Genomic DNA, 13,549 nt, shown 5'->3' with positions numbered 1-13,549 from the left:
TTCTGAGCCAGCACATGCTGGTGCAAGTTTTTTTTCTCTTCGCCCTTGGACCCATCGACGATCGCGATCGACTAACAATTGCACGGGGCAGCAGTGGTGCGGTGGCGGGTGTTTGCTAAATGTCAACTGTCAGATGCTGTTTGCTTGCCAATATCCCCGCCCAGCCCCGATTCCGGTTCGTTGTGGGTATTCGTGGGGGAAAGGAAATTGCACTGCTTTGCGAGAATAAACAGAAACTGTCGAAATGTGTTGCTGCTATCGAAGCAGTACCGTCAATTTTTTTGGGGGAGTTGAGAAGCACAAACCGTCCTAAGGCTTCAACGAGCGCCCAAGGCAGGCAGGCGGCAGTGAGCCTTCAAATTGTCATGTTTTTTCACTGACTTTGTTTACTGCTGTGCCAGACCGGCTGACGAGGAAGGCGAAAACGCAAATTTCTGGGAGGAAATTTGATAAAAATAAGAAAAGATTCGTTGGAAGCATATGGCCTCGCACATGGCAACATACACCAACATCCTGTGTCGCCTTGGCAGTGTCGAAGCGTTGTCAAGTCGTCGCACAAGGTGAAGAGAAAACGAAGTACGACAACGACGACGATAGAAACGAGAATCTATATTTGTTTGCCCTGTTCTCCTGGTTTACATACACCCGTCATGGATTCGGCAAACAGCCATCATCCGACTCCGACGCTTGTTCAAATCGGGGACTATACCCGGCCACACAGCAAGTTTGACAGTCACGGCGTGCCATTGCTTGGTGCCGATTTGAGCTCCTACCGGGAAGGAGCGCCGCAAACGACTGCCAAGGAGACGCTAATCGGATAAGGGACGGCTAACGACGGGGAAAAGTGCCGGTTCTGGGAATCTATTTTGCATACTCTTCGCCTGATGTTTACCCAATTTTCGGGGCTCACGTATCTTGGCGGCGGCGTTGTCGTCGTCTGGTGGGAACAAAAAAAATACTGTGGCTATTTGGGTTGGTTTCTCTGAAGGCTTAAACATAGTTTTTTGACCTAGAATCAGGTCGATAAAGAGTGTCTTTGGAGCACGAACATATTTTTTTTTGTTGCTTTTCCGTTTTCGCGATTTTGCTGAAGTAGGGCGATTTTCCTGTCATTACCTGTTGCCTGTTGTTTGTTGAAATCTGTTTTGACGACGTAGAATTGTAGTACATTCACCTGAAAAAGGAAAAACAAAATTGATTTAGATCGAAGCATAAATGGTGGATACAGCTGGAAAAGGGTTCATCGGAATTGTATTTTTCAACGACGATTGAAATAATGAAAGTTATAACAAATGGAAAGTTTATAGCGAAGCGCCAGAAACACCATCCATGGATCCAAATAAACTATCGAAACGTGGCCCTAGTTTAATAACAACTTACAAGTCTACAAAGAATGACAGTTGGAAATATGCCCGAGAATAAAATAAGTAGCTCGTGAAAACACGATCAAACCAAACCTATTAGGCACAAAATGGCATCTCTCCAACACTCAAAAACGTCACATCAAACACATGTCACCAGGACCAGAGCCAGCCAAAAGGTCACAGCAGCTGAAACAAAAATTAATACCGCTTCCCTACCGAAGCCATGCGGTCTTTTTTCGAGTGGGGTTTTCAAAGCCACATTTGCCTCATCGCGACTCGTCGACGAAATCAATCAAGCGTTATGCATTTCTCCCTCACCTCGGAGCAGTGTGCATGGGCCCATAAAAAATACGACGTGTGATCCCGATGATCCCTTCCCGTATATTTTTTCATACCTACGTGCACATCTCGCAAAGCCCCGGGAGGAAAACTGGTGGAAAATTTTAATTTTCTATTGTTTATAAATCCAACGAACCGAACTTTATGGGCTACCTTTCCCCGTCCCACCGTGATACATACAAGGTTCGGTATTGAACGGTCGTCGGTCCGCGCTCCGCACCCGCTCAACCGACGGGTCGTTCAGGTCCTTTGAGACTTCTGGTCGGTACTTTTATTTTTTTTGTGGGTTATGCGATTTCAGAACGACAGAGAATGACACTCATTGTGAATGAGCCGGTGCCCTCCTGCTGTTGGCCGGTGGCCTGACTGTTCGTTCCGGACCTTGGTTCACCTGCTGTGTGGCTGTGTGTGTGTGTGTTTGTGTACGTACGTGTGTTTACACTTTCACGTCGCTGCACGGTTCAGTGGCGCTGGGAAGAAATTATGCGATGGTGGTTTGCTGTTTGTGTTTGTACTTTTGCGGGCTGGCCGAGCCGTGATGTTGGAAGGGGCGGTGCGGTTGTGGGACTGAACCACGGTGATGGAAGATCATTGAGTCTTTATACAGACGGTCAAACTCAACGAAGCACATGTTGGGAGTTTGGTCGAAGGTCGGTGTTTTTATCAGGCAAGAACAGATGATTTTTTTTCCTTGACGGTTGATGTTGGTGGAGTTCCCGTTGCTTGATGGGTGTATTGACTTCTGCCGAGATTGCGTTGGGATGAAAACGAACTTGAAGCGGTGAAAAAGAAGCATTCATTGTTAGTGTTGAATGAACTTTCAAACTGAGATAAAATTTTTGTGTATGTTTTCATAACAAAAACAACGATAAAATTTATAACTTTCTTATTGCGCATGGATAATGGCGGTAGAGAATACTTCAAAGAAGTCTACTACAAGAAAAATTCAAATGCGCGAACTTGCGAGTTCTTAACCGTTATGTATCCGACGCGGTACCCGGGTACCTTTTTAGGTTTCAATTAATGAAATTCTCATGTTTTATCCATAGCTGGAAATCGAAACTTTGTGACATCTTAGAACTTTACTAAGTCAAGCTTTTGGGTTAATATTATTGTTGATATAGTAAGGGGGAATAAGGAGGGGCTCCTGAATTTTTTTACTACAGGTATACCTCGAAAGTACGTACACCTTCGCTTCGTTTAGTGTACGTACTATCGAATCACAAAAATATATTTCAAAATATTACTTTTTATGTTTAAAATTGCATAAAATCTTACAAAAATAATATTTATTACTAAATAAATCCTCATATTAGTGATAAACCGTTCTATGACTGGGTATTTGATTTAAAAATGGTTTCCTACAACCAGAATTGTGAAAATGGCATGTAAATGTAAGATTTTTCTGAAGTTCGTATAAAATATTCCGAATTTGTAATAAAAATCGAAGGCAATAAGATGCCTCTGAATATTGCAGGATCTCTGAGATTTTCTGATAAATTCTTTGGATTTGGTAGTACTTCCTTGCGGACGATGTCATTAACAATTCCTCTCAGAACAGGATTACGTATTGTTTTCTATTCATTATATTTTTGGTTGAAAAACATATAATTAATTATATTTACAAAGACTATTTGATATCAAATAAATTATGACAACATATGAGCTTATATAAACCATTGTTTCGTGTCACACCTTAATCCTTGAACCACGCCAATATGTTGAATAATTTTTTAATCACTAGCACAAGAGGTATGGAGAAAAAACGCTGCGTTTGTCTATATCTGTAAGTCATACGAGCCTCCATCGAAGCCGCTAGGCGTGCTTGATCCGAATCTCATCCATTTCATTCAAAACATTGTGACTCTTAGAATATAATGAAGCCATACATTTTATGTACATAATATTTGAAAATCTACTAGTAAAAAACTTTTTATCATTTTTATTACCTTCAAAGTTCCTAAAACCATGATTGATGTTAGGAAAAATTCTCTAAATTTTACAGGTTATCTTGAAGTTAGTAATACTTCTCTGATATTTTAGAAACATACCGTGCATAAACGCATGCAAAAGCTTTCGGTTAGACTTTCCTAGTTTTGTTAGTTTAAATTCATTGAAGTTAACTGTGAGTTTGTAAAACTTGCAGACACTCCTTGATGTTTGAAAGATCTTCCAAAATTCTTTTAAATATTCTTGAAGCTTCGTGAACTTTTCAGAGATTCTAAATATTTCATTCAAGGTTGAAGGATTTTTTGTTCGCAGAGTTTGCAGAATTACCTCGAGTTTGGTAAAATATGCGTGAACATCGTGAACACTCTGTTGTTTATAGAAATTGTTTGAGCGCATAGAAATTCTCTGAAGTTTGAAGTAATTTCCTAAATTTTATGCAACCTTCGAAGCGTCAACCTTAAAGATAATTGAGATTCTCTGAAGTTTGACAAATAAACTATGAATGCTCAGAATTTCGTACAAATTGTCTAACGTTCTACAGATCTCCTTTTAAGTTAGCAAGCTCCCGAAGCGTATAAGACTTTTAAGATACTTGTAAGACGTCCTTAAAGCTTGTAGGATTCTTTTCAAACTTCATACATTTTCATGATACATTTGTGGTTTAATTAAACTTTGGATATTTTGTTGGAGTTTGCAGAACTACTCTGAGTAGCACAGAACTGTTCACATAACCTTTCTAAAGCATGCAGCAGTAACATGAAACCCGTAAAACTTCTATAAAATGTGTCTCATTTTGTTGAAGTTTATAAAATCAAACGAAAACAATTTTTTGGTAGGTGTGCGTACTATCGAGGCAAAATGTACGTAATATCGAGGTATACCTGTACGTAACAGGCCGACGTGGGTACCCGGGTACCAACAAAAGTGAAATATCAATAACTACGGTAATTTCTAACCGATTTTGATACTTTTTGGTGTTTTGGATTCGAGAACCTTTCCACTTTTAGAGTTGGTAAAAATGAATCGGGTCACTTCCTTCGGTTCCCAAAAATCCGGATTTCCGGAAACATGTTCCAGTGTTGGGGTACTATTTGTGAATTTCAATGGAATACTAGCAATATGGGTATCAAAATTCTCGGAATAGCATCAGTAGGCTATATCTCGTGGTTTTTAAACCATTTGGTAGTTTGACTCCGGAACTGACATTCTGGAGCAGGTTCCCTTGGGGACGTGAATGGCCATTCCATTCCAATTCCATTTTTTAAACTGTCATAGGGTCCCGTAATAACAGACTTCCGAGACAATTTGAAGAATTTTGATACTCATATTGCTAGGAAGTTTATTAAAATTTACAAATCATACCCTAGTACTGCACACCAAAAAAATCTGAATTTTATCGTTGACGTAATTGCAAACATGACACAATTCAACAACTAGTAATTTACGAAATGACGAAACATTACCTTGTTCCGTTTAATTTTACATGCTACATATACTTTACATGCGCAATGACATAAAATTACACTTCCTACCATTCAGAACAAACGCTGTATGTGGAGTAATTTTACATGATTTACGAAATTAAACGTCATGTAAAATTAAAATCAAACGTAAAACTAAGTCATTTTTGATGCTCGTATATGTCATGGTCAGGAGACGTAAATTTACATTATTTTTTCTAGGTGTGTGGAACATTACTCCGGAAATTCCGGATTACCAAGAACCAGATTCATTCATCCGGTTCAACTTTACAGAATCAAAAAGAGGACGAGTTCCTAAATCCAAAACATCTAAAAGTGTCCAAATCGGTTAAAGGAAGCCATAGTTATGAGAATTTCAAATTGTGGGTACCTGGGTACCCACGTTGGCCCGTTAAAAAGGTGTTTTTTGTTGGGCACATAACAGTTAAAATAAATAAAAAATGCCAAAGAGGCCAAACTTAGGGCCGCGTGACCTGTTTTTTTTTCCGAACAGCATTGTTGAAGGATGCATACTAGACCGGCAACAATTTCAACTTTTTTTTGGAGTACTGCTAATTCAAAAGGTTACTGGATACATAAATCATATGCAAAATATGAGCTGAAGATGAAAGATTTTTTAGCGGTCAACAATTTCAGATTGCCAGCTTGTCTGGTTTCATACCGGTGCACATCTCTTCCGTACACAACAGTGCTAGACAGGTACTGCGGCTTCATTCCATTTATTACTCTGAAGATGAAAATAAGTGTGTTATATTCAATACGTTGCTGCACTGACATACATTGTAAACAGTTGAGCATCAAATGTCGCGGAGTTAGTCTGTCACATCGTAGTAACAGTCGCATTACTTTGTTTTGTAAGATCTGCATTCGCTTACGCTGTTTCTTGGATGCTAGGAACAGAATAGAAGCAAAGTAATCAAAATGGTGAGCTATTATGGTCTTGTAAACAGTTATCTTTGAGTCAAATGTGAAAAACCTATTAATCCTACAAAGAACGCCAAGCTTTCTGGTAGCTTTCCGGATTGTATTGTTCATGTGCTCATTAAAACTTATGACCCCAACATATTTGATAATTGCAACTCCTGCAACTATCTCCCCATCTATTTCAACTGTTGTAGTACTTTCATCCATCGCATAGTTAAAATCATATATTTGGCATTGGATATGTTCAATTTGAGTTTTTTCCACTTCAATCAAACTTCAAGGTTCATTAGCCTGATGCACTCATCGAAACTATTACCGATGACAAACAAAACTGTGTCTGCCAAACATGTTTATTTCCGCATTTTCCAAAATGTTTCTCATGTCGTTAATGTATAGGATAAACAAAAGTGATCCTAGTACACTACCCTGTGGTACACCGAGGTTAATGTCGGCTTCCGATGATGTAGTGTGGTTGTACCTTGAAGCTTGCGTACGTTTTTCTAAGTAACTGCGAAAAGACTCAGGCCTGTGATCATCTGCTCGCATTCGGAATTTTTGGAACAGGAATTACGACCGTCTTCTTCCACGCTTCCGGAAAAACACCTTGACGGAGCGACTCATTGACACTATTAACAGTTTATCAGCAATTATGTCAAACCGAACCCGAACAGTTTTTAAGGTCCGAGACAATTTCCTTAAGTTTAAGCATATTGATTGGCTTGAAAACACAAAACTGATTTTCGGTTACCTCGCTTTCCTCCACTAGTCGCCCTGTAGGTGGAGAAATGGCTTCGTGAATCTCTTCGAAGCTTTTGATAAAAAAAATTAAATTTTTCCGTCAGAATACACTTCGTTCGAACCATAAAAAATAACCTTTGATTTTTCCCAACTCCAAATTTGATAAGAGCTTTTGAATTTCCATAGCCTTTTGGAGTCGCCAACGCATTCATTTATTTTTTGCTAAACGAAGTTCACGCACATAGTGGTTGCGGAGGTTTTTGTTTCTTTAAATAATCTATACGTACTATCTCTTTAAGATTTTACCGATGCGAAACGAGCTCCAAACGACCGTTAACGTAGATTGGTTCTCAAATTCAAAAAAAAATGCCTTGAAGAACAGCTCATGAAGGAAAGAATTATGTATTTTATTATTAATTCAAAGAATATACGAATATTGCTTCTTCTACATTGATTGTATCTCATATTATTCAGTTCAATGATTATTGATTGAGACCATCAAAGATAGAACTACGGAAGCCGTCTGATACGTGATAAGTTACCGAAACAAAAAAGGTGTCGTCACGAACAGAACACCCATAGCCTAGCGGATACTATCCCTCATACTGCAAATTTTCATAGATCCAAAACCTAATGTTTCTTCTTTATTTTACTGTAATTTTTCAGTATGTGAACACAGTTGTATTGGAAATACATCTAACAAACTTGACATGTGTTTGAAGCAAAACTGTTCACTTAACCTTCCGGCAGTCGCGCTGGTGCACTGAGTGTACGCTGCTCTGAAAAGCTAGCGAATCGTCTTTGGGCACCTGCGGCTGCTCATTCAGTGGGCCATATGCGCGACTTCCAGAGGGTTAAGCATCACGCGCAAAGATGCTTTTAACTCTCCGGAAGTCGCGCAAATGGCCCATTGAACGAGCAACCGTAGGTGCGCGAGATTTCCAGAGCATTAGTTTTCTGAATAATAATGTATGTCATAAAACAACTGCATTTTCGAAAAACGAAAATAACCGGATGATGTTTCTTTGATCAATTTAGTTTTCGAGAGTTGTCTTACTGGAGTTGTAGAGCTAGGATCTCGAATGGGCTCCCAGTCAGAATCACACACTACAATTGCAGACGAGACTGGAAATGTCAACCACTAGAAAACTGTTTAAGGTTGAACAGAGTAGGGACAAAAATCGAAAACGAAAAAAAAACAGTTTTTTCCACACCATGTGTTAGATCTTCACAAAAATCAATCAACTTATGTAGAATGTTGTTACAGTACTGCAGTTGCAGCGGGCCGTGATTCTGAATGAACCATTCAGAGTACGGTTCAGATATATGCAGGTGTAGGGATTTCACGATCGCATGTATCATCGAGCGTTTGTACGTTAACCTCGATCAGAAACACATAACATAAATATTTCAAAACTATATCTCGCATTGTTACTTGTTATAAATTTCTGTTATTTTAACTAATTTATAACACAATATGTTACAAAAATTGTGTTCTGTTATAATCTTGTTATTTCATTCTGATCGGGAACGTGTTCGATCACGTGAATTTACACGATTTTTTTAGGTGTGTACGTGTATGTCGCGTGTGCTAGCGTTTATGTAACTTCACGTGTACAAATTCGATTTCATAGCCGTGTGTAAATTCGCATATTCGCGTGTGTTCTTGAATGATCGCGTGCAGACCGTGAATCTGACACTTTATTTTAGGTGTACGGTTCAGATGCTAGAAGAGAAGTTATTCCAAATCATTGGAGTTCCCGATCATGTCACTATGAAACGTGTTTTTTTAAATCTAAAGTTTTATTTGAAACGGCTCAATGTATTAGCATAACTGAGCCGTGGGTCCTTAAATTTTTTTTTACAATAAGTAAAAATAAAAAAAAATCTAAGAATGTCGGTCTGCCAGATCTTGTTGACGCAGTTTGCTGCTGCGTGTTGAGATCCTTTTCCTTGGCGGTGAAGCCGCTTGGGGGTCATTGGGTCATTGGGAATGCCGGTGAAAAAATTTCTCCATGTCATTCGTAATAGATTCTACTTCTCCGTATTGCGACATGATTCGTTTGATGTAATCTTCCTTCGTGCGCGTGGCTAAATCATGGATACGCACGTCCACCATGTCGTTTTCCATATGTATGGCGATCTTGATACTTGTGTTATTAAATTCGACCTCGTGTTGCATGTTGTTCTTTGCAATGAAGTTCTCTGCCTGTGCTAAACTTCTAAACGAGATCAAAACACAGTTTTAACGTGGTGCAACTGAATGTACGTAACTTCAGCGAGATTAAGCAACATTTTAACCTTAACTAACTGTTCCACTTCCTGAACTGTGGGTCTAACACGAGTTTTATCAAAGTTGATTGAAATCGTGTTATCCTGTAGCACGGGCACTGTTTTTTCTCTGTTTTTGGCAACGATACAATTCGTTTGTGCACTTGTATAGAACAAAAGCTGGCTTGATTCAGTGGTGCCTATAAGTCTGCTTTAACGTAGCGATTTTTTGCTTCTGCTTTGTGCGAGGTCAGAAGAAAGACTGAGTAGTCAACAATGTTCTCTACCGTGTATCTAATTCACACAAGATGAGCGACCTCTGAATTACATAGCAAAGACAATGCCCTACATCTATTGTACCCCTGTACCTATTTGATCCCATTCTACTCTACCTATTTCGTTGACACAAAAATAGTTTAAAAGGGGCTTTGGACAAAAGCCTCAGGAAGACTCATGGAGCTAAATCTCAACATTGACTAATCGCCAAGTGATAAGTATATTTGCTCTTCCGACAATAAATTCAGCAAAAAGTTGTGGAAAGTTAGTAAAATGCCTAGCTAGATCAGCTTCTGAGACAGAATGTTGATATATATTAAATCAAAGGCCCCTTTAATATCCGAGAAAACTGATGCCATCTGCTCTATACTGACATAGGTCATTTGAATTTCCGTTGAAAACATTTCAAGGCCTTTGCGGAAGCCAATTGTGCCCCAGACCGATGCGAGTTGTGATCGGAGGCTGGTTTTCTTGGCTTTTGTATGGAGATGACACTCATTTTGTTCTCCAATCGTGTGGGATAATGTTACCCTCAAGAAACTTATCAAATAAATTCTACAAACATCTTTTAGCGGATGATTTAACAAGTTTAACTTAATTTTGTCTGGCCCTGTGGTTTTATTGTGCGAACTCCACCTTTGAAAAAGTTGTTTCTTTCGCACTATCGTGAGTAAGTGGCGCGGCAGGTCATCGGCGCCGGGCAGAATACGAACAAACCTTCTTGCCTAAAATGAATATCCAACGGTTTCCACCCTCTCGTTAGTGCTGCTTTGGTTTTGCATACGTCGGGCCGTGTCCCAAAGTGTGTTCATCGCTGTTTATCTCGATAATCTGTCAACGAACCGGCGCGTTAGCTTTCGTCAAAATTTCATTCGCGTTTCTAACGTCACGCAGGGCCGTCTTAAGACAACTCGGGAGCCCTGGGCACTACTAATCTAAGGGGCCCCTATAATTGAACAGCTTTAAACTGGTGTTTAGTTAGATGATGAAAGGCTACCCTGATTTTTTACAAATTTGAGCCAAGCCCATGTCGAAATTATTAAAAAAGATGAGTGGGTAATGTCTGTGACGTAACCGGAGTGTCGGGACTACACTTCGGGCTGATGATTCAAATCTAATGATATTTGATTGATCATCCTACTAGTCATCTTATCACCCGGTACTGATATGCCTGATTTTATCCAATTGGCTTTTGCTACTAGCACGAAACTAGACAAACTAAAGATGATTGTCCACCGAAACTGCCGCTTCGCATTAATTATATTCTCTCTCGGTGTTGATATACAGTCTCCCAAAAAAGAATCAACCCGATAGATTTGAATAGCAGCTTCGACTGCAATCACAATTCATTCTGTTCAAGATTTGCGGCTCGATGCATGAAATTAACGGGAACCAATCACGAATGAGCTTCGATTAGATATTTTAAAAGCTGTTTTTTCGTTGTGTATTGTTGCTTTCCAAACTTTAGAATTAAAAATACCTCTACTAGGAGCACGGGCTGACACAAACTAATTGAATCATAATCTACTAACCGTGCTAAGCTCAGAAATATTTTCATCTCGCTATTGTAGAGCGCTTTGAGGAGATGCTCCCTTCGCAATTTGGAGCTCAATAGGCATGATAATAGAAACAAATATGTAGCAGACCCACATTTAAATTTTTTAAATATTCGGTTGAGGCACCATATTGACGACTCTGAGCGAGATGATCTGGAAATTTTCACTGTTCCCGAGCTGTTTTTTCGACTTTCGAGTCTTTTCAGAACACAGCTTTTTCGTCATTAAAGAATGTCATACATACTTCAAAATTAAATACAAGATTGCTAAACATATTTTCGAGACAAAATGGCTAAGAAATTGATTTGTTTCATTAAATGCAACAAAAAAATATAGACGTTCCGAAACGTTTCTTCCGAAATTTTGAAAACAGACCCCTATATTGAAAGATAAGTCATTAATCATGACAAAAAATCGTATGGTACTGAAAATATATGGAGAAAGAACGCGATTTCAAATTTTCTTGACTAGGTGTCGTAAATGTCTAAGTACCGACGAAAAATGCAAATCAACTTGCGTCATATGACTAAATCCTAAAAAGTTATTACTATTTCTGGACGATCTGACATAATACATGGAAGACCGAACTGAGGTGAGCTGCGTATAATTATGATTATTATAGTTAGAAGGTGTTGTTTGAGGATGAAGAGTGCCTCCGTTAAGAAGGAGGAATGGTAGAGTGGTGGGAAGAAATGGTGGAGTATGGCGGCGTTTATAGATGGCCGAATATTGCAGCCTTTGAAATCTAACGATATTTTGATACTTTGAGATTATTTTATGTTCGATGTTCACATTCCTTTCTACAGAAATAAAATTCACGATTCTTTGAAATATTGTCTATTTTACACGTATTGTTGGTGAGGTAGATATTTGTTATCCATCATTCATCCATCGTGAGCGATTTGGGGAGGCGTAGATAGCCAACACATGTTAAGGGAGGCGTCTGGTGTAGTGCGTAAAAATATCTACTTCTTTTTATCCGTTTAATTGTTAGTATTGCACCTCTTAAATAGTCTCTCGCTATCCCAGTGGCCACGCGGAACTTCTTTTGTTTTAAACAACCATGCATTCCTCGCGCTTATTTACTATACCACACACAGATTTCAATCTATCGGCATCAATTTTCATAAAACTGACAGCGGTAAAAATACAGTATAAACAACACACTCTGAACTACTTCTACACAAATGTTCAAAACAGAATTCCCAATGAGTCATTTTCTACAGGATTTTTTCGTGATGCAATTTGATGTGGGACACCCTTTAACAGCGTTTTTCTCGTTTTTCAAATTCGCGAACGCGATAACTCAAAAACTAATCAACGAATTTACTTGATTTTTTATGAGAATTCACAATATGTGTAGCCTGTCGATGAACCACAGAAAACTGAATAATTTTTTTCTCTCTATTTCGAAGAAAAGTGAGCCAATTTTACTAAAAAATCTGAGGATTTTCGGCTTCCATGAAACGATTTTCCGAAACTCGAACTTTTTCTATTTTTTGGTTCATCGAATAACTACAAGTCTAAGTTTTACAATTCTTATTGAATTTCCTATGCCAGACAATTTTATCAAGAGTTATTGCGTTCACCGCGGCGCTCATCGACGTGGAACTGGTTGGACTCTTGCAACGCTCGTATGTGCGGCTCTGCGTGACTGTATAAATAGATCTTTATATTATACAAAAGATCCATTGTTGCCTTGCCTTCATAATCGTTAAACAAAATTACTTTCGGTTTGAGCACTTTACACTAGACGTCCCCCTTAAGTAGTAACAATTCTATTCAACAAATTGGTATTTCGAACTAGGCCCCGTTATTTAAGTGGTCAATCTGGGCTTCATATGCTGGAATCGCCTTCCTGGTATCGGTGATAAGCATTAAGTGCGGAAAGACACCGACGGACAATAAATTTTAATTGGAACAATAGTTAGCATTTTCACAACTCGAAACTACTATTACCCGAACTTATAAATATGAGCGGTACCTGTCATGTTAAACTATCGGAACAGAAAACCCATCGAGTACACGTAACCGTGACGCATAATATGCCTTTGTGTTCATTATTTGTCCGTAAACTGAGATTTAGTCAAGCAAAAGCCGAGTTTTAAAATTAAAATTATTTAATTTCGGAAGCACAAGAATGTTCTGCTTCTGTTAACCATACTTTGAATGGACACACCCCACAATACACTCAAGTTTTTTTTTACGCGGTATTTTTTACGCGGTTTTTTTTTACGCGGTTTTTGAAATTTACGCGGTTTTCATTTACGCGGATTTTGAAATTTACGCGGTTTTCATTTACGCGGATTTTGAAATTTACGCGGTTTTCATTTACGCGGATTTTGAAATTTACGCGGTTTTCATTTACGCGGCTCGTATCCCCCGCGTAAAAAAAAACCTGAGTGTACTGTTCAATGTTCAAAAAAATATTTTTAAAAAATTTTACACACCATGTAGATCACCAAATGTCCGAGGTTCCTCAAATATCTTTTGCCTTGACTCCTATAATCAAATTTAGAGTAAAGGTAGGGTCGACTTTCAATTACACTTTCACAAGAGCTTTTTTGATTTTTTTGGGATATTAGAAACGTTGACCTTAATAAAGACCTAACACTTTTTTAACTGGGCGTAATGTAGTAGAAAAATAACA

At 38.7% G+C, this 13,549-nt stretch overlaps 1 protein-coding gene across 1 annotated transcript in view; it reads right to left on the bottom strand.

The window, feature by feature from the left end:
* The window catches only part of LOC131680735 (netrin receptor unc-5-like), a 1,096,742-nt gene that overhangs the window by 580,307 nt on the left and 502,886 nt on the right, over positions 1 to 13,549 (bottom strand). The window contains exon 2 of the mRNA XM_058961442.1: positions 1,117 to 1,174. The gene's annotated coding sequence lies outside the window, so the exon portion shown is untranslated. The remainder of the gene's footprint in view (positions 1 to 1,116; positions 1,175 to 13,549) is intronic.

The sequence above is a fragment of the Topomyia yanbarensis genome, chromosome 2 (genome assembly GCF_030247195.1).
Source record: "Topomyia yanbarensis strain Yona2022 chromosome 2, ASM3024719v1, whole genome shotgun sequence".
Taxonomy (NCBI): domain Eukaryota; kingdom Metazoa; phylum Arthropoda; class Insecta; order Diptera; family Culicidae; genus Topomyia; species Topomyia yanbarensis.
Note: the sequence above shows the minus strand (reverse complement) of the source record. Positions and strands in the feature narration are given on the sequence as shown.